The sequence below is a fragment of the Macaca nemestrina genome, chromosome 7 (genome assembly GCF_043159975.1).
Source record: "Macaca nemestrina isolate mMacNem1 chromosome 7, mMacNem.hap1, whole genome shotgun sequence".
In the NCBI taxonomy this organism is placed as follows: Eukaryota; Metazoa; Chordata; class Mammalia; order Primates; family Cercopithecidae; genus Macaca; species Macaca nemestrina.
This window is the reverse complement of record NC_092131.1, coordinates 84,309,431-84,334,173: the sequence shown is the minus strand read 5'-3', so window position 1 is coordinate 84,334,173 and position 24,743 is coordinate 84,309,431. Positions and strand designations below refer to the sequence as shown.

At 40.3% G+C, this 24,743-nt stretch overlaps 1 long non-coding RNA gene across 1 annotated transcript; it reads right to left on the bottom strand.

Moving 5' to 3' along the window:
- Positions 1-4,923: 4,923 nt before the first annotated feature.
- LOC139364334 (uncharacterized) lies at positions 4,924-24,106 on the bottom strand. The gene is made up of 3 exons (XR_011625991.1): positions 24,085-24,106; positions 14,525-19,253; positions 4,924-11,001 (listed from the first exon to the last, which is right to left on the bottom strand). It is a non-coding gene; the product is annotated as an uncharacterized lncRNA (long non-coding RNA).
- Between the last annotated feature and the right edge of the window lie 637 nt (positions 24,107-24,743).

Sequence of the window (24,743 nt, the reverse complement as noted above, 5' to 3'; positions counted from 1 at the left end):
ATTTTCCATTTTATTTCTTCTTTGACCTATTGGTCAGGTGTTGTATTGTTTAATTGCCACATATTTGTAAATTTTCCAATTTTCCTTCTGTTGGATAATCTAAAAGAAATGGATAGATTCCTAGAATTATATAATCTACCAAGAATGAATCATGAAGCATTTAAAAGTCTGAACAGAGCAAGAACAAGTAAGTAATACACAAATAAAGTAAGGAGATTAAATTAATAATTTTTTGTTTTGTTTGAGATGGAATCTCACTCTGTTGCTTAGGCTGGATGTGCAGTGGCATAATCTGGGCTCACTGCAATCTCTGCTTCCCAGGTTAAAGCAATTCTCCTGTCTCAGCCTCCTGCATAGCTGGGATTACAGGCATGCACCACCATGCCCAGCTAATTTTTGTATTTGTAGTGGAGACAGGGTTTTGCCATGTTGACCAGGCTGGTCTTGAACTCCTGACCTCAGGTAATCTGCCCACCTCGGCCTCCCAAAGTAGTAGGATTACAGACGTGAGCCACCGTGCCCAGCCTGAATTAATAATTTTTAATAAAACCTCCCAACATGAGATTTAAGCTTACTTCTTGAAAAAAAATCTCCCAACAAAGAGAATTCCAGGACCAGATAGTGTCACAGGTGAAATCTACCAAACATTTACAGAAGAATTAATGCCAATCCTACTCAAAATTGTACAAAAAATTGAAGAGGAAGAAATTCTTCCAAACTCATTTTATAAGACCAGCAATACTCTGACACCAAAGCCAGATAAAAACACTGTAAGAAAAGGAAATTACAGACCAATATCCCTGATGAACACAGATGCAAAAATACTCAACAAAATACTGGCAAACCAGATTGAACAGCCTACTAAAAGGATCATTTACCATGATCAAGAGGGATTTATCCTTGGGATGTGAGAATTGTTCAACACACACAATCGGCAAATGTGATACACTATGTTAATAGAATGAAAACTAAAAGTCATATGATCATCTCAATAAATGCAAAAACATGCATTTGATGAAACACGACATCCTTTCATGGTAAAAACTATTAACAAATTAGGTATAGAGGGAATGTGCCTCAATATACTAAAGGCCATATATGACAAGCCCACAGCTAGTATCATACTCAACAGTGAAAAGTCAAAAACTTTTCTGCTAAGATCAGGAATAAAACTCTCATCATTTCTATTCAATGTAGTACTGTAAGTCCCAGCCAAGCAATGAAAGAAAGAAAGAAAGAGAGAGAGAGACAGAGAGAGAGAGGAAGGAAGGAAGGAAGGAAGGAAGGAAGGAAGGAAGGAAGGAAGGAAGGAAGGAAGGAAGGAAGGAAGAAAGAAAGAAAGAAAGAAAGAAAGAAAGAAAGAAAGAAAGAAAGAAAGAAAGAAAGAAAGAAGGAAAGGAAAAAAGAAAAGAAGGAAAGAAAGAAGGAAGGAAGGAAAGAAAAGAAAGAAAGAAGAAAGAAAAGAAAGAAAGAAAGGAAGGAAGGAAGGAAAGAAGAAAGAAAGGGAAAGAGAGAAAGAGAAAGGAAGGGAAGAGGAAGGGGAAGAAAGGGAGGGAGGGAAGGAAGGAAGGAAGGAAGGAATCAAAATAGGAAAGGAAGAAGCAAAATTGCGTCTGTTTATAGATGACGTGATCTAAAGACTCCACCAATAATTAGGACTAATCAACAAATTCAGTAAAGTTGCAGCTACAGAATCAACACCAAAAAATTAGTTGTATTTCTATCAACTAACAATGAAATATCTGAAAAAGAAATAAAGAAAATAACTGCATTTATAATAGCATCAAAAACAATAAAATACCTAGGGAACACATTTAACCAAGGAGGTGAAAGACTTGTACATTGGACACTATAAGATACTGATGGAAGAAACTGAAGAATATACAAATAAATGGAAAGATATTCCATGTTCGTGGATTGGAAAAATTAGTATTGTGAAAATATTCACACTACCCAAAGCAATCTACAAATTCATCAATTTCTTGTCAAAATTCCAATTGCATTCTTCACAGAAATAGAAAAGACAATTCTAAAATTTGTATGGAACTACAAAAGACCCCAACTAGCTAAAGCAATCTTGAGAAAGAAGAGCAAAGCTGTAGGCATCACATTTCCTGATTTCAAAGTATATTACAAAAGCATCGTAATCAAAACAGTATAGTACTGGCATTAAAAACAGATAAATAGATCAATAGAACAGAATCAAGACCCCAGCAATAAACCCACACATATACAATCAGTTAATATTTGACAAAGGTACCAAGAACACACAATGGGGAAAGGATCATCTCTTCAATAAATGGTGCTGGGAAAACTGAATATCCACATGCAAAAGAATAAAATTGGGCCTTTATTTTACACCACTCACAAAAGTTACCTTGAATTGAATTAAAGACATTTAAATGTAAGACCTGAGATGGTAAAAATTCTAGAAAAAAAATAGAAAAAGTTGCTTGACATTAGTCATTGCAATTACTTTTTGGATATGACACCAAAAGCAAAAGTAACCAAAGCAAAATAAATAAGTAGCTACATCAAGCTAAAAAGTTATTGCACAGAAAAAAAAAACCAGTAAAACAAAAAGGCAACTTACAGAATGGGTTAAAATGTTTGCAAGCCATATATCTGATAAGGGATTAATATCTAAAATATACAAAGAACTCATACAACCTAATAACAAAAACTTATAATCTGATTTTAAAATGGGCAAAGAACCTGAATAGACATTTCTCCAAATAATGTGTACAAGTGGCTAACAGCTACATAAACAGGTGCTCAACATCTCTAGTCACCAAGGAAATGTAAATAAAAACCACAATGAGATGTCACCTCTCACATCAGGATGACTGTTATCAAAATAGACAAAAGATATGTGTTAGTAAGGATGGAGAGAAACAGGTACACTATTAGTGGAAATGTAAATTGATACGGCCATTATGGAAAACAGTATGGAGTTTCCTCAAAAATTAAAGCTAGAATAACCATATGATCTAGCAATCTCACTTCTGAGTATATATGCAATGGAAATGAAATCAGTAGCTCGATGAAATACCTGCACTCCCATGTTCATTTCAGCATTATTCACAATAGCCAAGACTTGGAAACTACTAAGTGTCCATTAATGGGTAAATGCATAAAGAAATTGTGGTGTGTGTTTATATATATGTGAGTGTGTGTATGTATGACAAATATTCAGCCATTAAAAAAGGAAACACTGCCATTTGTGACAATATAAATGAACCTGAAGGACATGTTTAATGAAATAAGTGATACAGAAAGACATATACTGTATGATCTCACTTATACGTGGAGTCTAAAAAAGTTGAACTTATAGGAACAGAGAGTAGAATAATGGTTGCCGGCACTGGAGGCTAAGGAGACATAGGGAGAGGTTGATCGAAGAGTACAAACCTTCGGTCGTAAGATAAACACGTTCTGGAGAGTTAAAATACCGCATGGGTGGTGACAGATGTGTTAATTTGATTTTGATAATTATTACACAATGCATTTTTATATAAAAGCATCACATTGTACACTTTGAATGTGAGATACACAATCTAAATTGTCAATTAAATATTTGAAAATAAGAGAAGAAAAAATGATTTTAAAAAACAGCTGTTGAACTTTGCAGTTTGGGTGATACTGAGGTTTTCCAGTGAAGGTTTTCCAGTGACAGAGCAGCCACGTTAGCAATTTCTTTGGAAAGCTTTCTGTCCTGTGTGGCAGTGAGACGCAGAACTGTGGTCATTTGTTTGCGTCCATTCTCAATATTTAATGTAAAAGAGGGTATTGATAATTGGCGAGCACTGTATTGCACAAAAGGAGGGAGGGTAGGCTGCTGATGTCAGTATCTCCCCGTGGATTTTCCTCCCTAACCTTCCCTGATAAACAACTGACTCCCTGACAGTAGTGAACATGCTCGACAGGGGCAATAGAAAATCAGGAGCAAACTTTCATGCCCAGCAGCTGCCCAGCAAGAGCTTTACTCTTCTAAATGTTAAAAAACTTGAATTATGTAAGCTAGAAGTGAATGTACTGTGAACTTCTTTCAATTTCTTGCAGTTCTCTCACTGATAAGGTTTGTGGGAAAGAATTGCAGTCATGTAGGTCACTTCAGTGCACTAGTACAAAAACTTGTGCTAGGAACTAAATTTTGTGTGCCCCCAAAATTCATATGCGAAAGCTCTAATCCCCAATGTGATGGTATTTAGAGGTGGGACCTTTGGGAGATAATTAAGTCATGAAGGTGGAGCTCTCATGAATGGGATTACTGCCCTTATAAGAAAAGACACAAGCTGGCTGGGTGCAGTGGCTCATGCCTGTAATCCTAGCACTTTGGGAGGCTGAGGCAGGAGGATCACTTGAGCTCAGGGGCTCAAGACCAGCCTGGGCAACATAGTGAGACCCTGTTTCTATTTAATTTTTTATGAAAGAAAGAGAAAGAAAAAAAGGAGAGAGAGAGGGAGGGAGGGAGAGAAAGAAGGAAGGCAGGGAGGGAGGGAGAAAGGAAGGGAAGGAAGGGATATAGAGGGAGAGAGAAGAAAGAAAAGAAAGAAGGAAGGAAGGAAGGAAGGAAGGAAGGAAGGAAGGAAGGAAGGAAGGAAGGAAGGAAGGAAGGAAGGAAGGAAGGAAAGAAAGAAAGAAAGAAAGAAAGAAAGAAAGAAAGAAAGAAAGAAAGAAAGAAAGAAAGAAAGAAAGAAAAGAAAGAAAGAAAGAAAGAAAGAAAGAAAGAAAGAAAGAAAGAAAGAAAGAAAGAAAGAAAGGAGAGAAAAAAGAAAGAGAAAAGAAAGGAAAGAAAAAGAAAGAAAGAAAGAAAGAAAGAAAGAAAGAAAGAAAGAAAGAAAGAAAGAAAGAAAGAAAGAAAGAAAGAAAGAGAAAGAAAGAAAGGAAGGAAGGAAGGAAGGAAGGAAAGAAAAGAAAGAAAGAAAGAAAGAAGGAAAGAAAGAAAGAAAGAAAGAAAGAAAGAAAGAAAGAAAGAAAGAAAGAAAGAAAGAAAGAAAGAAAGACACAAGAGAGATGATTGCTCTTCCTCACCATCATACAAGGATACAAGCAAGAAGGTGTCCTTCTACAAACCGGGAAGAGGACCCTCACAAACTACAGTTTATTATAGAAACTGAAGGCAAAGGACAGGCATTTGAGGGGCAAGACTGCATCCCTTAATATACTGGCCACTCCCTGGTCTCTGACTCTCTCTTAAAGCAAAACAAATATAACCTTAATATTTGGAGGAGCCAATGAGGGATAGAAATATATTACAAGAAACAGTTAATCCATTCTATAAAGCCATTACATACAATTGATATATTAATATTGATTTGGTTACATTTCCCCCCTTCATATACCACTATTTGTATCTTGTGATAAATTTGTGCAGAACTATTTAGCATAAAACTTAGCTTATGATTAGCTAACTCCAGTTCTTCCACAAGGCAGTCATTTTCCATCAACATTACATCCTGAGGAGCCTTTAACCCCATTTCCCAATACATTGACCATCAGTATCAGTCTTACAACCTTATCAGCAATACCAGTGTCATACCATTTTTGCAGAATGGTAGTAGATGAGATCTGAAAAGTAAAAATCAACAGATATTGGCACATTACCACAGTCTCACTCAGTCATTAACAGTTGATTCAGTTTATCATAATTTCATATGCCCAAAATGTCTCCCAGAGCAATGCCACTCAGGTTGGTAGGCTTCCATTCTAGTTTGTCAGGTTCCAAAAGCAGAAATGGTCTTGGCAACACATGGCCTCACCCTTTCAGGCATCTGGTATGATTGAGCTAAGAGAGACAATATCATCTCTTGCTTCGAGTCTCTCTTGAGGTGCAAATGTAATATTGGATTTTCCTCATTACATAGCTCATTTATTCATTCATTTATCCTCAACTGCATTCCTCCTCTCTCCCTTTATCTTTTGACCCATCCTTTGCCACCTTTGAGAGACGTGAGGTTCAGCCACTGTCCTGATCCAGATGTCCAGCAACAAGATTAGTCCAGCAGGTGTCACCCCTTCAGTTCACTCTTGCTGACATAGGGTAGGGTTAGAGAGACACAGAACTAGTGGGACATTATTACCACTAGGCAATATTGTTGCAGTCATTGTCAACCCCAATTTTGCAGGATGGCATGAGGGCACAATTCATTTCATCAGGATCTTAGGAATTCTGATTCAAAAGTTTCAAAGTACAATTACAGTTTCCTGCTTAGGGATCATCCCTGACTCCTGAATCTGCAGTCACAGCTCTGGTGCTGGGATCACTACATCAAGTAGGAAAAAAGAAAATTGAAATGATGTAGCAAAAAAAAATTGAGGTGATCTGGAGAAGAATTGTAATCAACTTGTCAGCTATGGGAGGACCCTTTCCCCAGGAAATCTGTCCCATAGCCATCTGCAGTCTCTGTCTCTTTTAGTGGCACACGGAACAGGTCTTGTTGGCAATTTCTGCAAGAGGAAAATGGCTGGATTCAGCTCATCTCTGCATTGCTGTAATACTTCCACATCCTTTCATTTCAGAGACCCAAGTAGCCACCTCAAGTAGCAAACCAGGATATATTCCTGCCAATTCTACTTACTTTCTGAGCCTAGAAAGGAGCTCTTCTTGTGGGCATCAACATGTCCTATTTTAATGCACTCCTTAAATATTCAGGGGTATATTTTAATATATTAGTCACCCCCGGTCTCTGACCAAGTCTTTCTTAAAGGAGACCTGCCTAATTTCCATAAGGTCATGCCATTGCCCATCTACTTGACCATATAGCCAGGCCACTGGCCACTACTCATGAGTCAGTAAAAACCCAAACCTAAAGATTCTTTTACTGTTGTTCAATTCTCCCATTACTGCCAGGAAAACAGCATGTAATTCAGTCTGTTGAGTTAATTTGTTACCTTCTTCAAACAGAGCCTTTCAATCTGCCAGTCTTAGTGTGGTGGCCTTCCAAACAGGATGCCATTCATCCATCTTGGAACTGTCATCTACAAACCAAGCAGCTCTTTGGTTAATACAGATCTGTGTTTGTTGGTTAATGCAGATCTGTTAACAGGGCACTGTCCAGGTGGTGATAGGATCCAGCAGCCTCTCAGGTGGTTTTGAGGTAGGATAAGTAAGGTTAGGAAGCCATATTGACTTGTCCTCCTGTGTGGAGTCCTATGGGCTTTTCTCACAGCAGACTCTGCATCCCTTGCAAACTCATGCATCAGCACCTAACATATTATGCAAGATAAGCAGTCCTCCAGGATACCAGCAGCTGCCAGATAGTCACAAGTTCCTGATACCCAGTACAGCCTGGGAAAGAGAACAAAAGCCCCTTATTCCTGATGTGGCTTCCCCAATCTCCAGCCAATCAAATTTCTGCCTTAAGGGAAATAGGCACTTCTCGAGGGTCCTGCATGTGCAGCTAGGCTCAGGTTTAGCTTCTAGTGACCTTTTCCTCATTTTTATAGTAAAAAACACACCCCTAGGTGGAGATTTTATATGCTAATGATAAATGTGACCCATGTTAGAGCATGTAGATACTGAGCACACATGCCAACCGCAGGTCTGCCTTTGCATACTTGACCTCACCAGTATTTTATGAATACTCATGGTGTACTTTCGCTTTGGAATAAACTTCTTTGCCTACTTACTTTGGATTCACTCTGAAATTCTTTTGTGCGGCAAAGTCAAGAACCTGAACCAGCCCACTGACAACAGTTCCAAAGTCAGTGGTAGAGGGAAAGAGCCTACCTGCTTGTAGATACAATGAGTCCCTCTGCATTCCCCCAGTAACATGTTCCTATAGAACCCATTTCCATTTTATCATGGAACATGTCCAGACACTGCCTTCTTTATTAGAGTTTTCTCTGACATCACCCGAGACATTATGGGTATTTCAGGTTTCAGGAGTATTTTACATCCTTCAGTCATAGGGTCATTCTCCATTAATTCCCAATAGCAAACTAGTAGTTGTTTCTCTACTGGCATATATGGTAAGCCATGCCATCCAGGAACGTTCTGGTACAAAATTCCATTGGCCCCCTCTGGGTGGCACTCATAAGCTTTTGCAATAACCTCCAGTCTGCGTAAGTATGTTACAGAGACTTCCAAAATCATGTATGAGTGTGGAGCATAAGGGCCCAAAAGCATCCAGAGAGAAAATACTTTTCACACTTCTGACATGGCCTGATTTTGTTTGGGTCTGCATTCGGGTATGGCCCTCTTTGGGGGTAGTTGTATGGATAAAATCTAGCAATATACCCAAGGTAGAATATGCATCCTTCAAAACTCAAATCTACCACACAAATGTTGAACTAGATTATAACTAACGTTCTTAGTTAGATCTAGGAATAGATATTGACAGCAGTTTGTAGTCACCTGTGTAATGTCATGGGTGGCTCCTACCCAGGTTATTCCTAAGAATTTCACCAATTGAGCAGGCTCTTTGACTTTTGCAGGAGTTATCAACAAGCCTCTGCTGGTCAAGTGTGTCATCCCCCATTTGGGTCAGTCCGCCCTGGTCTTCAGTTTCAGACGTTATCATGATATCATCAATATAGTGTACTATTCCACTCAGAACCTGCATCAATCCAAACCTCCTCTCACCAGTTTATGACAGTAGTTGGTGAATTCAAATAACCCTATAGTAATTCAGTAAATGTAAATTGGAATCATCGTCACAAAATGGCAAACTCCAATTTATTCTTTTCTAGGATTGAGACAGAAAAAGCATTTGTAAGATCAATCAAAAAGCCACTAACTACTACCAGACAGGACATTCTAAGGGCTTAGAGACCACCTCCCAGAAGCTGAGAGCAAAGAGGGGAAAAAAAGGTGATCAGACATCTTTTTGGATAAAGTTAAATTATTTATTATACAGCGAGTCTCAAGCCTTATTGAAAACCATCAGGAAAACTGTAGAACAAAATTTAACAGTATTTTCCTTCCTTTCCACACAAGCATATTGCAGGGTGAGGATCCTGTCTCTGAATCTGTACATTCTGCTCATCCTGAGAATTTGACTGAGAAAAGAGGAAGAACTTTGTGAAGTAAATCACATGAGATTCCCTGATCTGCCCTAGAAAAGTATTGGATTTCTGTAAGAGGATCCTACCACTCATAAGAAAGCAATGAACAATCTGCTGAAGTTTTCAAATTCTTACACGTGTAAGCAAGCTTTCTTTTGTTTAACAACCATCAAGAACTGGGACAGATATTGCCTCGTTTCAGGTGAAAATGATATCCATGTGTGCTTATCACGAGTTTGGCCCGGAATTCAGTACGTATTTGTGCAGTTAAAAGTAAGAATGTGTTTTAGATAAAAGACGTGAATTTCATTCTATATTTTTAACCTCAAAAAAACACTTTATATGTACACATAAGCCTATCAAGGAAATCAAGAAACTAATATATGTGCATAATAATTTTGCATCTGCTAGACTTTTATTTGACCTTTATCATGTCACTTAGTGGAAAAAAATTCAAAGCTTTAATAAAATAATGTCTTAAACTATATTCTTACTCATTTTGCTTTGACTTGTGATTAATTGCTTTACTATTCAATACTGGCAAAAACTTTTATATAGTAAATAACATTAATTAAAATAACTTTATAATCCTTATTTAGATAAACCTACCAAGCTGACATTTCAAAAATTCATTTGCTTTTTGGTTTAAGCCAGTTATTTAAAAGAAATATACTATGTTTACCTTAAGGGTTTTTAAAATGTATGAAAAAGAAAGACATTAATTTTTAAAAGCTATCCAATCATTAGCTACCTGATTCTAGTCAACACAGATTGGCTAAAAAAATTGTTAGCTTTAAATAGGAGAAATAATTACTCTTGCGTATATCATGTACCATGTCCCATACCTCATTAGTGCATCTTATACTATGAATGTGTGATAAAACTTTGAAGCCTACTTGGACAAAATTTTTCAAAAATCAGTAGGAATTTATTAAAAGAAGAAACTGAAGTCTCCTCACCTACGTGACTGACTTGCAGTAGAAGAGATATGCTTTGTGGGGCAGAGGGGAGGGGGACCACAGAAAAAGAGTGGCTGATAGATTGGCTACAGTAAATAGATCCACTGAAAAATATCAGTCCCTATAAAAAATAACACTGACAAATAATAGTAGGTTATTATATCCATAGCTTACTCTCATAACAATGATCCATAGCTTTAGATGTAATTGGGTTTATGCAGGGATTCCTGGAGAACTGAAAATTAACTCAAGCATTTCTTCAAAGTAGAAAGATTGAGAATGTACTAGAACCTACTGCCACTGTGTCAGTGTGACTTGGGTTTCTGTGCCTTCTCGTTTGCTCACATTCTGATCCTCGAGGACTGTGAAGAGCAAAGGTCTACTGACCACTGACCTCAGGCCACTCAAAAGGCAGGATCCACTAATGACATCGTTTTGCACAAGTAGAGCACTAGTGCCCAGTTGGGCATCAGCTTCACTGCAGGATTGAAACATGACTGCTAGTCTCCCTGTATTCTTATGAGCGCCTTCCATCAAAAAGCACAGAATGGCTCTTAAATGAGGTAAATATACCATGTGCTGATTCAAAAATATCTCTGAGACACATTAACATGAAAAAGACAAGTTAACAAATGATATATAGCATGTAAATACATTTATGTAAATGTACCAAATTATGTAATTATATGAATTCCTGTCTGTATGTTCAGAGACACAGAGGGGAAACTAAAGGTTGTGATATTATGACATAAGAAATTTATATTTTGATCTTCTTTCCCAGCTATTGGCCATACCTCCTAAAACCTTTGTAATTGTCAAAGCCGTAAAGGTGCTAGGAGTATCTTTTGTTCTAATATTTGATTTTTGACCCCAGTTTCAGACACAGAGATCCTAAATCCCTTGGAATTTCCTGTGTGACAAGAGCATGTTTTCTTCTAATGAGGTGACTCTTGCTGGGCTCCTTAATGAGGGCTGGTCTCCAGGAAGACTAAGCCGTGGTTAGAAGCTTGGAACTTTCAGCTCCACTCCCATCCTGAGTGAGGGGAGAAGAGATAGAGGTTGAGTTAATAATTGATCATGCCTACATGAAGTCTCCATAAAATCCCTAAAAGACAGAGTTCAGAGACCTCCTGGGTTGGTGAACACATCCATGTGCCCAGAGGGCAGTGCACCCCAACTCCATGGGGACTGAGCCCCTGCTTTCAGGACCCTTGCTGATCTTGCTCTATATATGTTTTCATTTGGCTGTTCATGTCATATCATCCTCTATCATATCCTTAATAATAAACCAGCAAAAGTGTTTCCCTGAGTCCTGAGAGCCAACACAACAAACTGTCAAACTTGAAGAGGAGGTCCTGGGAACCCTCCATCTGTAGCCAAGGCTGACAGAAGTGCCGGTAACTTGGGGATTCAGTACTTGCAACTGGCTTCTGGAACCGGGACAGTCTTGTGGGACTGAGCCCTTAACCTGTACAAACACTAATTCCAGGTAGTTGGTGTCACAATTGAACTATAGATGCCTAGCTGGTGTCCAAAGAATAGGAGAATTGGTTGGTGTGGGGGGAGTGTTGGGGGAAGCCACTCATTTGGTCACAGAAGTGTTGAAAGTGTTGATGGTCACAAAGAAAATTTTTTGTTTTCCTCTTTAGGGCAAATTATGGGGATGGGGTGTGTCAGGGAAAGAACAGAAGGGAAAAATTGCCTCATTAAGAGCTATGAAAAGGAAAGGAATTTTAAGAAAAATAAGACTGCTAAATATAGCAAATAGGATGAGAGCTGCTATATACAAAATTACAAAATTAACAAAGTTACATACCCAGCATATGTATACCAATTTACAGTTGTCAAAACATTTTCACATATATATTCATGTATATATACTTGAATATATATATTCACATATATATTTCACATATATATTCATATATATTCATGTGTATGTTCATGTATATGTGTATATATATAATTTTATGTGATATCCCTAGAACTTCTCTACCTAAAGATGGAGCACACTCCTTCCCTCCTGGTGCAGGAACACTGAGTTATACCTTCAAGACCTGAGTCACATTACTATTTGTTCTGAATTTTAAAAAATCAAAAAGCCAAACAAACACTGACAAGACTAGGTTCTAATGCCAACTACTTTGTCAAGGATGCAAACCACTTTTCTACTCAAAAGAATGTACAGAAGCTCTTTAGTTTAATTAGATCCCATTTGTCAATTTTGGCTTTTGTTGCCATTGCTTTTGGTGGTTTAGACATGAAGTCCTCGCCCATGCCTATGTCCTGAATGGTATTACCTAGGTTTTCTTCTAGAGTTTTTATGGTTTTAGGTCTAACATTTAAGTCTCTAATCCATCTTGAATTAATTTTCGTATAAGGAGTAAGAAAAGGATCCAATTTCAGCTTTCTACTTATGGCTAGCCAATTTTCCCAGCACCATTTATTAAATAGGGAATCCTTTCCCCATTTCTTGTTTTTATCAGGTTTGTCAAAGAACATATGGTTGTAGATGGGTGGTATTATTTCTGAGGACTCTGTTCTGTTCCATTGGTCTATAGCTCTGTTTTGGTACCAGTACCATGCTGTTTTGGTTACTGTAGCCTTGTGGTATAGTTTGAAGTCAGGTAGCATGATGCCTCCAGCTTTGTTCTTTTGGCTTAGAAAAGAACTCAAACAAATTTACAAGAAAAAAACAAACAACCCCATCAAAAAGTGGGCAAAGGATATGAACAGACACTTCTCAAAAGAAGACATTTATACAGCCAACAGACACATGAAAAAATGCTCATCATCACTGGCCATCAGAGAAATGCAAATCAAAACCACAATGAGATACCATCTCACACCAGTTAGAATGGCAATCATTAAAAAGTCAGGAAACAACAGGTGCTGGAGAGGATGTGGAGAAATAGGAACACTTCTAAACTGTTGGTGGGATTGTAAACTAGTTCAACCATTGTGGAAGACAGTGTGGCGATTCCTCGAGGATCTAGAACTAGAAATACCATTTGACCCAGCCATCCCATTACTGGGTATATACCCAAAGGATTATAACTCATGCTGCTATAAAGACACATGCACATGTATGTTTATTGTGGCACTATTCACAATAGCAAAGACTTGGAATCAACCCAAATGTCCATCAGTGACAGACTGGATTAAGAAAATGTGGCACATATACACCATGGAATACTATGCAGCCATAAAAAAGGATGAGTTCGTGTCCTTTGCAGGGACATGGATGCAGCTGTAAACCATCATTCTCAGCAAACTATCTCAAGAACAGAAAACCAAACACCGTATGTTCTCACTCATAGGTGGGAATTGAACAATGAGATCACTTGGACACAGGAAGGGGAACATCACACACTGGGGCCTATTGTGGGGGAGGGGGGAGGGGGGAGGGATAGCATTAAGAGATATATCTAATGTAAATGATGAGTTAATGGGTGCAGCACACCAACATGGCACAGGTATACATATGTAACAAATCTGCATGTTGTGCACATGTACCCTAGAACTTAAAGTACAAAAAAAAAAAAAAAAAAAAAAGAATGTATAGACTGACAACGGTGAAAGCCAGATAAAGGTAGGCATACTTTGGAAAGAAATTGCCTGGAATAGAAGCAGTTTCTACACATTTAAGCCTGACTCCAAAACTGTCAGTGGAAGCCTGTATCTTGCTGACAAGTCTTAGACATGTAATATTTGAAAAAGAACAGAAACCTCCTATATCATGGTCTTTGGAATAGAGACCAGGAAAATGGTAGCCAAGAAAACCTGTTCAGAGTAGCCCAGGCTGAGATTGGGGAGGTGCGCTTGAAGGCAGGACCAGGCAAGAGGCTCTGTAGTTAACTTGGTTTCCCACCCTCAGCCTGCATTTAGACACCCCACTAACTTCAGTGTTCATGTTGGATTAGAATACAAAAGTGCTCGAATTTTAGTTCACAACACATATCCAATTCATAACCGAATTCATAAAACATTATGGCTTAGAAGTTAAGAGCATGGGAGCCTGGCCATCATGGTGAAAGCCTGTCTCAAAAAAAAAAAAAAAATATATATATATATATATATATATATATATATATATAAAAATTAGCCAGGCATGGTGGTGCATGCCTGTAGCCCAGCTACTCAGGAGGCTGAGGTGGGAGAATCGCTTGAATCTGGGAGGAGGAGGCTGCAATGAGCTAAGATGGCACCACTGCACTCCAGCCTGGGCAACAGAGTGAGACCTTGTCTCAAAAAAAAAAAAAAAAGTAAAGAACATGGGGTTTAAAGACAAATCTATGTGTTAATGAATAATGATTATATTTGTTGGGCAGGTTATTTAACTTGTATATGACTCAGTTTCCTATATGCCAAGCAGGGATAGTACCACCCACTTCAATGGGCTTGCATGAAGATGAAAACACCAAATGAACCTGAGTTTGGTACATAGAATACACTCCCAAAAAATGGACTAATAATAGAAACAACTGCTCTAGAACTCTCCTTAGGAAAAAAGAGCCTGATTTCCACAGAGAACAAACATCAGCTGTGCTACACACCTGCTTTATCCAGCTAAATCTCAGCTTTGTCTCCCGGGATCCCAGAACACAATCCTCATGATCCCATAAGAGGCTCAAGGCATCTACAGGGGACAGACATTAAGACAGAGATGTGACTTTTTTTTAACTTTTATTCTAGGTTCAGGAGTACATGTGCAGGTTTGTTATATAGGTACCTTGCATGTCACAGGAGTAGTTTTTCCAGCCTCACCCTCTTTCCACCCTCCGCCCTCAAGTAGACTCTGATGTCTGCTGTTCCCTTCTTTGTGTCCATATGTACTCAATGTTTAGCTCCCACTTATAAGGGAGAACATTAAGTATTTGGTTTTCTACTCCTGCATTAGTTTTCTTAGGATAATGGTCTCCAGCTCCATGCTAGTTGCTGCAAAGGACACGATTTTGTTCTTTTTACTGCAACATAGTATTCCATGGTGTATATGTACCATATTTTCTTTATCCAGACCACTTTTTTTTTTTTCCTGAGATGGGGTCTCACCCTGTCTCCCAGGCTGGAGTACAATGGCGCAATCTCAGCTCACTGCAATCTCCGCCTCCTGGGTTCAAACGATTCTCCTGCCTCAGCCTCCCGAGTAACTGGAATTGCAGGCGCCCGCCACTACGCCCAGTAATTTTTTTTTTTTTTGTATTTTTAGTAGAGACAGGGTTCACCATGTTGGCCAGGGTGCTCTCTCCAGCCTACCATTGATAGGCATTTAGGTTGATTCCATGTCCTTGCTATCGTAAATAGTCCTGTGATAAACATAGGTGTGCATGTGTCTTTATAGCAGAATGATTTACATTCCTTTGGGTATATACCTAGTAATAAGGTTGCTGAGTTGAATGGTGATTCTGTTTTTTAAGTTCTTTCAGAAATCATCAAACCACTTTCCACATTGGCTGAACTAATTTATAGTCCAAGCAGCAGTGTACATGTTTCCCTTTCTCCGAAAAGAGGTGTGTTTTTTTAAGAGACTAAGAAACTCCAAATAATGAATGGCTATCTATCATATTCAATGACTCCGGAGAAGTATAAAATATAAATTGTGCCCTTAAGATATTGTCAGCCTGATGGCAGTGGGAGGAGGGGCAGGGGAAACCCTGAAAGTTGGGTTGGAGAGACAGCCATGTAAAACCAAGTAGATGTATTTATAAGGCTTCCCTGCAGAAGGGATGGCTTTGTTCAGTCTGAGGGAAGAGTAGGAACAATCCAGGGAATGAGAAGATGCAAGCATGAAATGCAAGAACATTGTTATGTTTGTAGTAGAAGGAGCTTGTGAAGGCAAAGGGAGAGGAGTCAGGAACAAATCAACAAAGTCCCAGTATGGGAAGGCAAGAAATGTACATTTTATCATCAAAGCCAAGGGAGAGCCATGGTTGAATCTCCACAATGAGACGAACTTGATCAGCTTTTCACCTCGGAAAGGTTCCTCCAGCTTAGTTTTGAAGTAAGAGCAGAACAGAAGCTACAACTACACTCCAGGCAAGACAGATGACCACTCCAACAAAACGCAGCGACCAGGGAATCAGGAGAAGATCAACTAAAAGATAGCAGATATCATATTAGCAGGGCTTGGTGACAATTGGGTATGGAAGAAGTGAGAAGGATCTTGGCTGACTACAGTTTCTGACATAGACAACTGAATGGACAGTGGGCCCATATGTTAACATAGAAAATATAAGGAAAGGACCAGAATTCCTGAGAGCTCAAGTGCACGGTCCATAGAGATTCAGAGAGGTCCCTGTGCCCTGTGGTGGTAAGCAAAGCTGTGAAAGATGCTCTGCGTGATGGACAGAATGTGATTTGGTGTCTTTCAGAAGGAGTCTCCATCCTGGTTTGGGGCTTTGGTGACTTAACAAAGTGAAGTCTGGAAAGAGGGCAGGGAGACATCCTGGTGTGTCCTGGTGGGAGAAGAAAGGAAAGGATGGCCTGACTTAGAGAGGAGAGAGAACAGCAGCTGCCCAGACACCCAGGACCTGCCCAATCTTGAGCTATTCCTGTTGCTGGGATTCCCTCTGTGCCCTAGACAAAGGAACTGGGACTCACCACCAAGGTAATATGAAAACTGTATGTTGAATATTTTATATAAATAGATCCATAGAGATACAGAGATATGAATAGATATTCCTCCAAAAATGCCATAGGCCTGAGACAGGTGTCCCATCCCTTGGGCAAGAGAATGCTACAGAACAGTATATATGCAAAGACTTTCCAAGAGGTATTAGTAGGCATATATATGTTTTAAAAATCAATTTCTTCATTAGTATGAAAGATTCAGAAAAGCAAATTTATAAAATTTATAGAGACAAAATAGATAAAGGTTGCCTAGGTCTGGGGCTTGGAACAGGGATCAACTGTAAAGGGCATGAGGGGTCTTATTGGAGCAATAAAAATGCTCTACAACTCACCAAATGTGATGGTTGCACTACTTGGTAAAGTTACAAAAATCATTGAATTGTAGACTTAAATTTTACGATATGCTTCAACAAAGTTGTTTCTTAAAACAAGAAATCAGTTTTCAGATATTCAGCCTCCATGTGTGTTCTTTCCTAATGACCTGCCTGAGAAATGATCCACCTGAGAAAGCACCTGCGTTCAAGGCGATGTAAAATTCGCTTTACTACCTCCCCTTTTAGTTGGCCAAGCTCAAAAAGGAGGAGAGTCTTATTCTGCTCCTATCCTTATTTTACTATGGTGTGTGAATTCGAGTGAAGAAACCTCTAAGTTGCCAACAGAAAGACCATTATAAATATTGGTTACTGGGATGACTCTTCTAATGATTAACGCCTTAGGGCTTCTTATCTTCCCTATCTTATACTTAATTTGGTTAAGAGTGTAGCTTGGTACTGGAAATTAAGTGTTTTAATCTGTGTTGAGATGTTCTGAATTTGAATATATGGTGGAATGAGGCAGTGGATGTGTTGACAATTATCCTTTAAGGACCTCACCTTTCCACACCTCAACCCTTATCAAAGAACACAGATAAGGAAAGTTCTACAAGAAATGAGCAACGATAGCATGGATACACAACATTTAGTGCTGCAACTGGCTTTTCCAGGTATTTAAATGTGTGCAATCATTTTCAGCTCTTCTCAACGTTCACCAATAGGTTATGTTATTAGCCAGGGGAATAATCACCTTTGGACAGAAGAAGCTCAACTGCTTAGTGACACTGCCAAAGTTTTCAAGATAAGTTGGATAAAGGCCAAGAACAAAAAATTTACCTGACTTCTTCAGAGCCAATATAGATCAATCAGCAAGCTAATGAAAGTACATTTTACCCAGTCACATCATGAAATCCATAATCTAACTCCCTGACCCCTAATTTTGGGTGACCCCTTGATACTGCCCAGCTTCACACTTTACCTGCATTCATACTCCCACTCCCTTGACAACTGTGTGATTCATCCATGGATGCTGTATAGAATGGTATGATATTTGCATATAGCCTGTATGCATCCTCCCATGTCTCCTCAAACCTCTAGCTTCTCACTCTCTGCTGATGACCCCCCTTCTATTTCTCTAAGAAAATTGAGCAATTAGAAGAGACTTTCCAAGCTCCCACCACATATCTCTCCACCCAAACACATCTCTTCCCATTCACTCTCTCTTCTCTCCACTGATTCTAGGTAGATTTTAGGAGCTCCTGGCCAAAAGCACCCCCACCCTGTATTCTGGTCCTATCTCCTTCTACCTATCCCAGGATGCTCCTCACTGGTCTACCCTTGCACCCCTGCATTGACCAGCTCACCCTCTATCCTGGATCACTGGGATCCTCCTCACTGGCCTATTCTCTCCCAACTCCCACATTTTTTAAAACAACACAACTCTTTGAAAGGGTTTTCTACATCTACTGTCTCTTATTTGTTTCCTCGCCATTTTCAAGCTCATTCAGGTTTTGTGCCCCTACCATTCCACTGAAACCTTTCTTGTCAAGATCACCAATAAATTTTACACCACAAAAACCAAGAGTCAATACTCGATCCTCATTTTACTTCAACTACCAGCAGCATCTGACACAGCTGATAACTCTCCTCCTTGGAAACTATCTTCACTTGGCTTTGAGAATGCCAAATGCCTGATTTTCCTCCCACCTGTCACCTCTGCAAACAAATACTGAAAGGTCATGTCCTCTAAACATTGGTGTGACCCAGACCTCAATTCTTTTTGTAACTTATACTCACCGACTAGGTAGACTCATCCATTCCATATGATGATGACTCCTAAATACATATTTCTAACCTGGACCTCTCCCAACTCCAGAATTGTGTATCCAATTGCTTACTCTACATCTCCACTTGTATAGTCTGATTAGCACTTCAAATTTAATGTAACAAAGCTTACTTACCCTAGGAGGTGACCAGATCTTTAACCTGGATGAATCTGAGCCCCTGCTTCCCTTTGTCAGGCCACCATCCCTGCAATTGTCTGTTCATGGTTAATATGAGGCATGGGACCACCAACAGATGCCCAAACAGATCCCTTGAATTTCAGATATATTCCTCTGTGTCGCCATTTAGTATCAGGTATCCAACTTCTTTATGGTGATCAGAGGCAATTATATCTCCCATCCATTGTCTGCTGTTCTACTAGCATGAGGATTCCAAAATAATCAGAGGGTAATCATACCTTTAGATTCAGGGTAACCTTTAGTGTGTTCTCTAGTGGCAGCATTTCCTCCTAACAGAGAACCAAGTCCTCCAGACCCACTATCTTAGTCCATTTTCTTTGCTATAACAGAACATCAAAAATTAGATAATTTATAAAGAAAAGAAATTTATTTCTTACATTTCTTCAGGGGGTCCAAGGTTGAGAGGCTGCTGCTGGTGAGGCCCTTCTCACTATGTCATAACATGACAGAGGACATCACATAGTGAGAGGGAAGTGTGTGTGCCAGTTTAGGTCTCTCTTCTGCTTCTTATGAAACCACCAGTCTTATCATGGGGGCCCCACCCTGATGATCTTATCTAATCTTAATTACCTCCCAAAGGCTCCACCTCCAAATGTCATTAACCTCCTGCAAATGCCAAAATCTCATATAACCTAAGCACATCCTCCCATATACTTTAAATCATCTATGTATTACTTATAATACCTAATACAATGTAACTGCTACGTAAATGGTTGTTGTACTGTATTGATTAAGGAATCATGACAAGAAAAAAAAGTCTGTACATATTAAGTACAGACACAATTTTTAACAAAGTATTTTCAACATACCATTGGTCAAATCCATCGGATGCAGAACCCATGGATACAGATGACTAGCTGTACATCCATAAAGTAGATTTCTGTGTCAAGGGCTTGTATCCATTTATACCTGAAGAGATTCCCCATACTGCCTTCTCAATGTGTCCTGACCCCACTTAATGATAAGGGTCATTCAGTCCTGTGAGGATGAGAATCCTCTATTTCCCTGCTGTTCTTTGTCACAAGAAGCTCAAAGTATCCAAATGGCAGCCATAGCTTATAGCTGAACAAGGCTTTTGCTTACTCCCAAATAAAGGCATTCCCCTTTGAGATCTAAGACCTCTAAATTAACAGAGTCCACAGATGTAGGAATGCAGCAGGGTCCGAGGTGTGGGATGTCCCTGAGTTGGCCACTGGGTGTGATGGTAAACAGAGCCACTCCTGCTTCTAACCCTTGGTTCCCAGGGAAACTGGGAAGTCAAGATCTGGGGACATCAACTCAGATATGTGTCAGGGTCCCACTTCTTCCCACCCAGATGCCCTGTCCTTGGCATGGCAGACCTGCCTTATGTGGGAGTTTAACCTCCTTTGGAGCTCCTCTACTCTTTTTTAAAAGGTCCTCCAGCTTTGACAGTTTTTTCTTCTCTTTAGCGATGTCTCACTCTGCACTCACCAGGCTTGAGTGCAGTGGTGCAATCTCAGCTCACTGCAACCTCCACCTCTGGGGTTCAAGCGATTCTCCTGCCTCAGCCTCTCAAGTAGCTGGGATTACAGGCACCTGCCACCATGCCGGGCTAATTTTTGTGTTTTTAGTAGAGACAGGGTTTCTTCATGTTGCCCAAGCTGGTCTCGAACTCCTAACCACAAGTGATCCACCCCCGTCAGCCTCCCAAAGTGCTAGGATTACAGGTGTGAACCACCATGCCCAGCCAACACTTAGCTTGTAATACCTGATTAATTACTTTCAGCTTTTCATTATCCTTTTCCTGAGCATCAGTATAGTTACCACACCCCCTATATTTCTCAAATGCCTAATACCTTGTTCCAGTTAATGCACTCCCTTCCACAAGTACACCATTGCAGCGCATCACCAGTGAGCGACTGCACCACCACCTTATGCTACTAGCTATTGATGCCCCATCTACCACCAGTGATGCCAGATGGGTGGCCAGTAATCCTGCTCTAAGACACTGTCTCTTCATCTGCTTTCCAAGAACATCCTGGAACAACCCACTGTCCCTGCCTGTGTTTCCAGGAAGCAGACACCGAGATGGAGGTTAGTATGCAAGAAGCTCACTGGGGAGTGCTTTGAGTATCAACACCTGTGAAAGGGAAGGGAACGACGTGGGAATGGGAAGATGATGAAGTTCAGCTGCAATGCAGTCTCAATGAATGCCTCAGCCAATCCTGCAGGGAGTTCTGAAGATGGGGTGGCCATCAGAGCCTCTCCTGAGTTGGGGTGTAAGGGCCGGGCTCTATACCACTCATTATTCGATCCTGGATGTGGGCTGCTGGGAAGTGGCATAACCCTGGGCACGATGGCTCTCTTCAGTTTAGGAAATCGCAGAAGAGGTTGATGGGTGAGGGCTCTCTGCCAGCAGTTCTCCCAGCAGCTAGGGTAATAAATCCTCTAACCCTGAAGGGCGACTGTGCAGCAAATATCAGCAACCACCACATAACCCAAGCTACTGAAAATAGACACACCTGTTATATACATCCTTAGGTACTGCATGTCAATATAAAAATGTGCCTGGGGATTGTGTGCTCTGTCCTCTGCTCATTTTCCTGTACCTGGGAATCCTGAATTTCAGAGTACCCCTGACATCTGGGAGCCTATGCCCTCACAGGTGGCAGAATCCATTACAATAATCTGTTTATGGATCTTCATGTGGTTGCTGGCAGGAGGCCTCAGTTCCTCAACACACATTACTCTCCTTGGGTTGGCTTGAGTGTCCTCACAACATGGCAGCTGGCTTCCCCCAGAACAAGGGGTTGGAGAAAACAAGAGAGGAAGGCTCAACACCACTTACATCCGAGTCTCAGACATCATAAATCATCACTCCTGCCACATTCTATGCTTTAAACATGAGTCACTAAGTCCATCCTGCACTTAAGATGAGGGGAGGGGGTTCCACCTTTTGAAAGAAGTCATGTCAAATAGTTGTGGACATATTTTTAAACCACTACATATAGAGAGAAGGACATTCTCCAAATCAACAATGATAGATACTTCTGAGAAAGCGAGTAGATGGGAGGAGTAAAGTAAAAGGAGGCTTTTGTTTTTTATTTGTTTTTTATAAGAAGAATTTACTTTTGTAAATTAACAAATAAGAATATTCTTGATTGTTGAAAATATGGCAACCAGTGAAACTGGGTGGGAAAAGAGATGCTTATCTATGGAGCAGATTGTGATTGACTGTTCTCCTCTACCATGGTTTATCCTGCCTGACCCCACCCAACTAAACACAAAAGAATTAGAAACTAAATGATCATTGCCAGCAGCTTCTCCGAGGAGTCATCATTTTTCTAGCACATGAACAAGGAGTCTGATGACTGTACTATATTGAGATGTGAAAGGTTGGGGAAAATCATTAGAGCCATTAGTCTGTTCCTGCATCCCTATCCTTCATCCACAGTTTAATTTAATGTGGAAATTATCTTATTAGTTCTGATGGCTTGATTACAGGCTCTGGCTGGGGCACAGGCATCCCAGGAATATCCAAGAGGGCAAAGCTACTCGGTGGGAGATCCTATACCCTTGTGGCCCCTTCCATCCAGGCCCTTGGGAGCACTCCCTCTCCTGAATCCCACACAGACTGCCATTTTCCAACATCTAGGGCCAGCCCAAGTATCTCCAGGCAGGTAGGGAACCCTGTGGGAGGATCTGTCAATGTCCAGGCAGAGAAATCACACAGTTGCTAGATAGGAGTTGTCCGTCTCCTGAGTTTTATGGGCTGTTAGGAATTTTTTTTCCCTCCTGGGAGTCAAGACGTCTACACCCTATCTGGGTCTTTGCTGGCCCCTTCAGGCAAGGGAAGGAACTTCAGCTGTGTCCACACCCACAGAGCTCATTCCCATTTCTCCCCAGGCTCCCACACCTCCTTCACCTGATCCTTTGCAAAGGAAAGACAGAGTCCCCAGATGCTAAACTACATGGAGGAAACCTGGCCTGTCAGAGCAACAAGTAGGAACAAATAAGACCTTCTCCCCTGCCCACAGGAGAGTACTCTGTAAATGTGGGCTATCCCTGTCAATTTACAGATCAAGAACCATCCCGTGAGCCCCACAGGCATTGCTAGAGATACTCAAAGCCCAACCACTAGCTATCCCCAGTCTCTATTTGTTTGCATTTGTCATTTGTTTATGACTGTCTCCCTTTTGAAGGAGATCACACTGAAGAACTCTCAGTCTTGGAGACATTTCTGGATTGGGCAAGGCTGCTTCCACAAATTGGGCCTACTGTCGGTGTGGGCCAGACTGCAGACAAGAGGCAGCCACTCTAGAGGGTGTAGGCAGTCACAGCATCACTCCATCTGCTACCCCTGCGGGACTTAAGAGGCAAAATCTCCCTCTGACCCTGTTCCCTATCATAATACACCCTATCTCTAGACTCCCTGCTTTTCTGAGAAGGTTCACCAGGGTCAAGGTCCGCAGTCAACAAAGCTCAAGGGTCTACCCTACTTTAGGAATGAGAGTATCACCTCAGTAGCTTCCCTAGAAGTAGCTCCACACATAGGCCCTGATGTTTGCTTTTGGCAATCAGGTGGTGAGGATTTTCCCAGCATCTCTCGGGTCAGACCACAGATATGATTAAAGATGGGTTAACAAGGGGCAGACTGAAGCCTTTGAGATAAGGATTAACTTTGCACAAAATCGTAACAATCGTCTAAAGGGTCATCCTTCCCCCAGCTGCCTAAGCCCTTTCTTCAAGAAAAAGTATGGCCCATGTGAGAATGGACTTAACATGTTTAGGCTGCTATACTGGGGATGCCTCATAATTCCACACAGGAAGTGGATGATTTCTGCACAGTGAACTTTTTCATATAATATCCAACCTGGAAGTTGTTCCCCTCTCTTCAAGAGCCAACACTACTTATAAATACTTCAGTGCAAAGCAGAAGGAGATAAGCCATTCCTAGATACTAAGCAATATGCATTTTCACAGAGCAAACAATATACCATCTACAGTAGACTGAATAATGGCCCCAAATATACCCACATTAATCCCCAGAGCTTGCAAACGTTTTCTTATATGGCAGAAAGGACTTTGCAGGTGTGATTAAGTTAAGCATCTTGAGATGGGGAGATTATCCTGGGCTGTCTGAGTGGGCAATAAACGTAATCACAATGTAGTTATAATAAATGTACTTACATGAAGGAGAAGAGAAGAGGAGGTGATTTTAGCACGGAGGAAAGAAGGTGATATGATGCAGAGATTTAAGTAACTCACTTTGAAGATGAGGAAGAGGCCACAGAGAAGGAAAACAGGTGGCAAGCAGATGCTGAAGAATACAATAGATTCTCCCTTAAGATGCTGCAAAAGAGATCAGCCCTTCCCATACCTTGACTTGAGTCCAGTGATACTGATCTTGGTTGGACCTTTGACCTGCAAACTGTAAAAGAATACACTTACATTGTTTTAAGCCATTAAGTGCGTGGGGTAATTTGTTACAGCAGCAACAGGAAAGTAATACACCATCTTTAAACTCATCACTGTGTGTTATTTTTAACAGCTTTTTGAGGTGTAACTGACATATTTAAATAAGCTGCACATATTTAAAGTGCACAATTTGATAAGTTTTGACATATGTATACACACATGAAACAATCATCATAGTCAAGATAGTGAACGTATTCATTATCTTCAAAAGTTAGCTTACACACCTCATAATCTATAACTCTTGGTCCTCCCTGAGCCCTTGCTTTCCAGATAACAACTGATCTGTTCTCTGTCACTATAAATTAGTTGCTTTTATATATAACTAGAGTCATACAGTATGTACTCTTTTTTGTCTGGCTTCTTTTGCACAG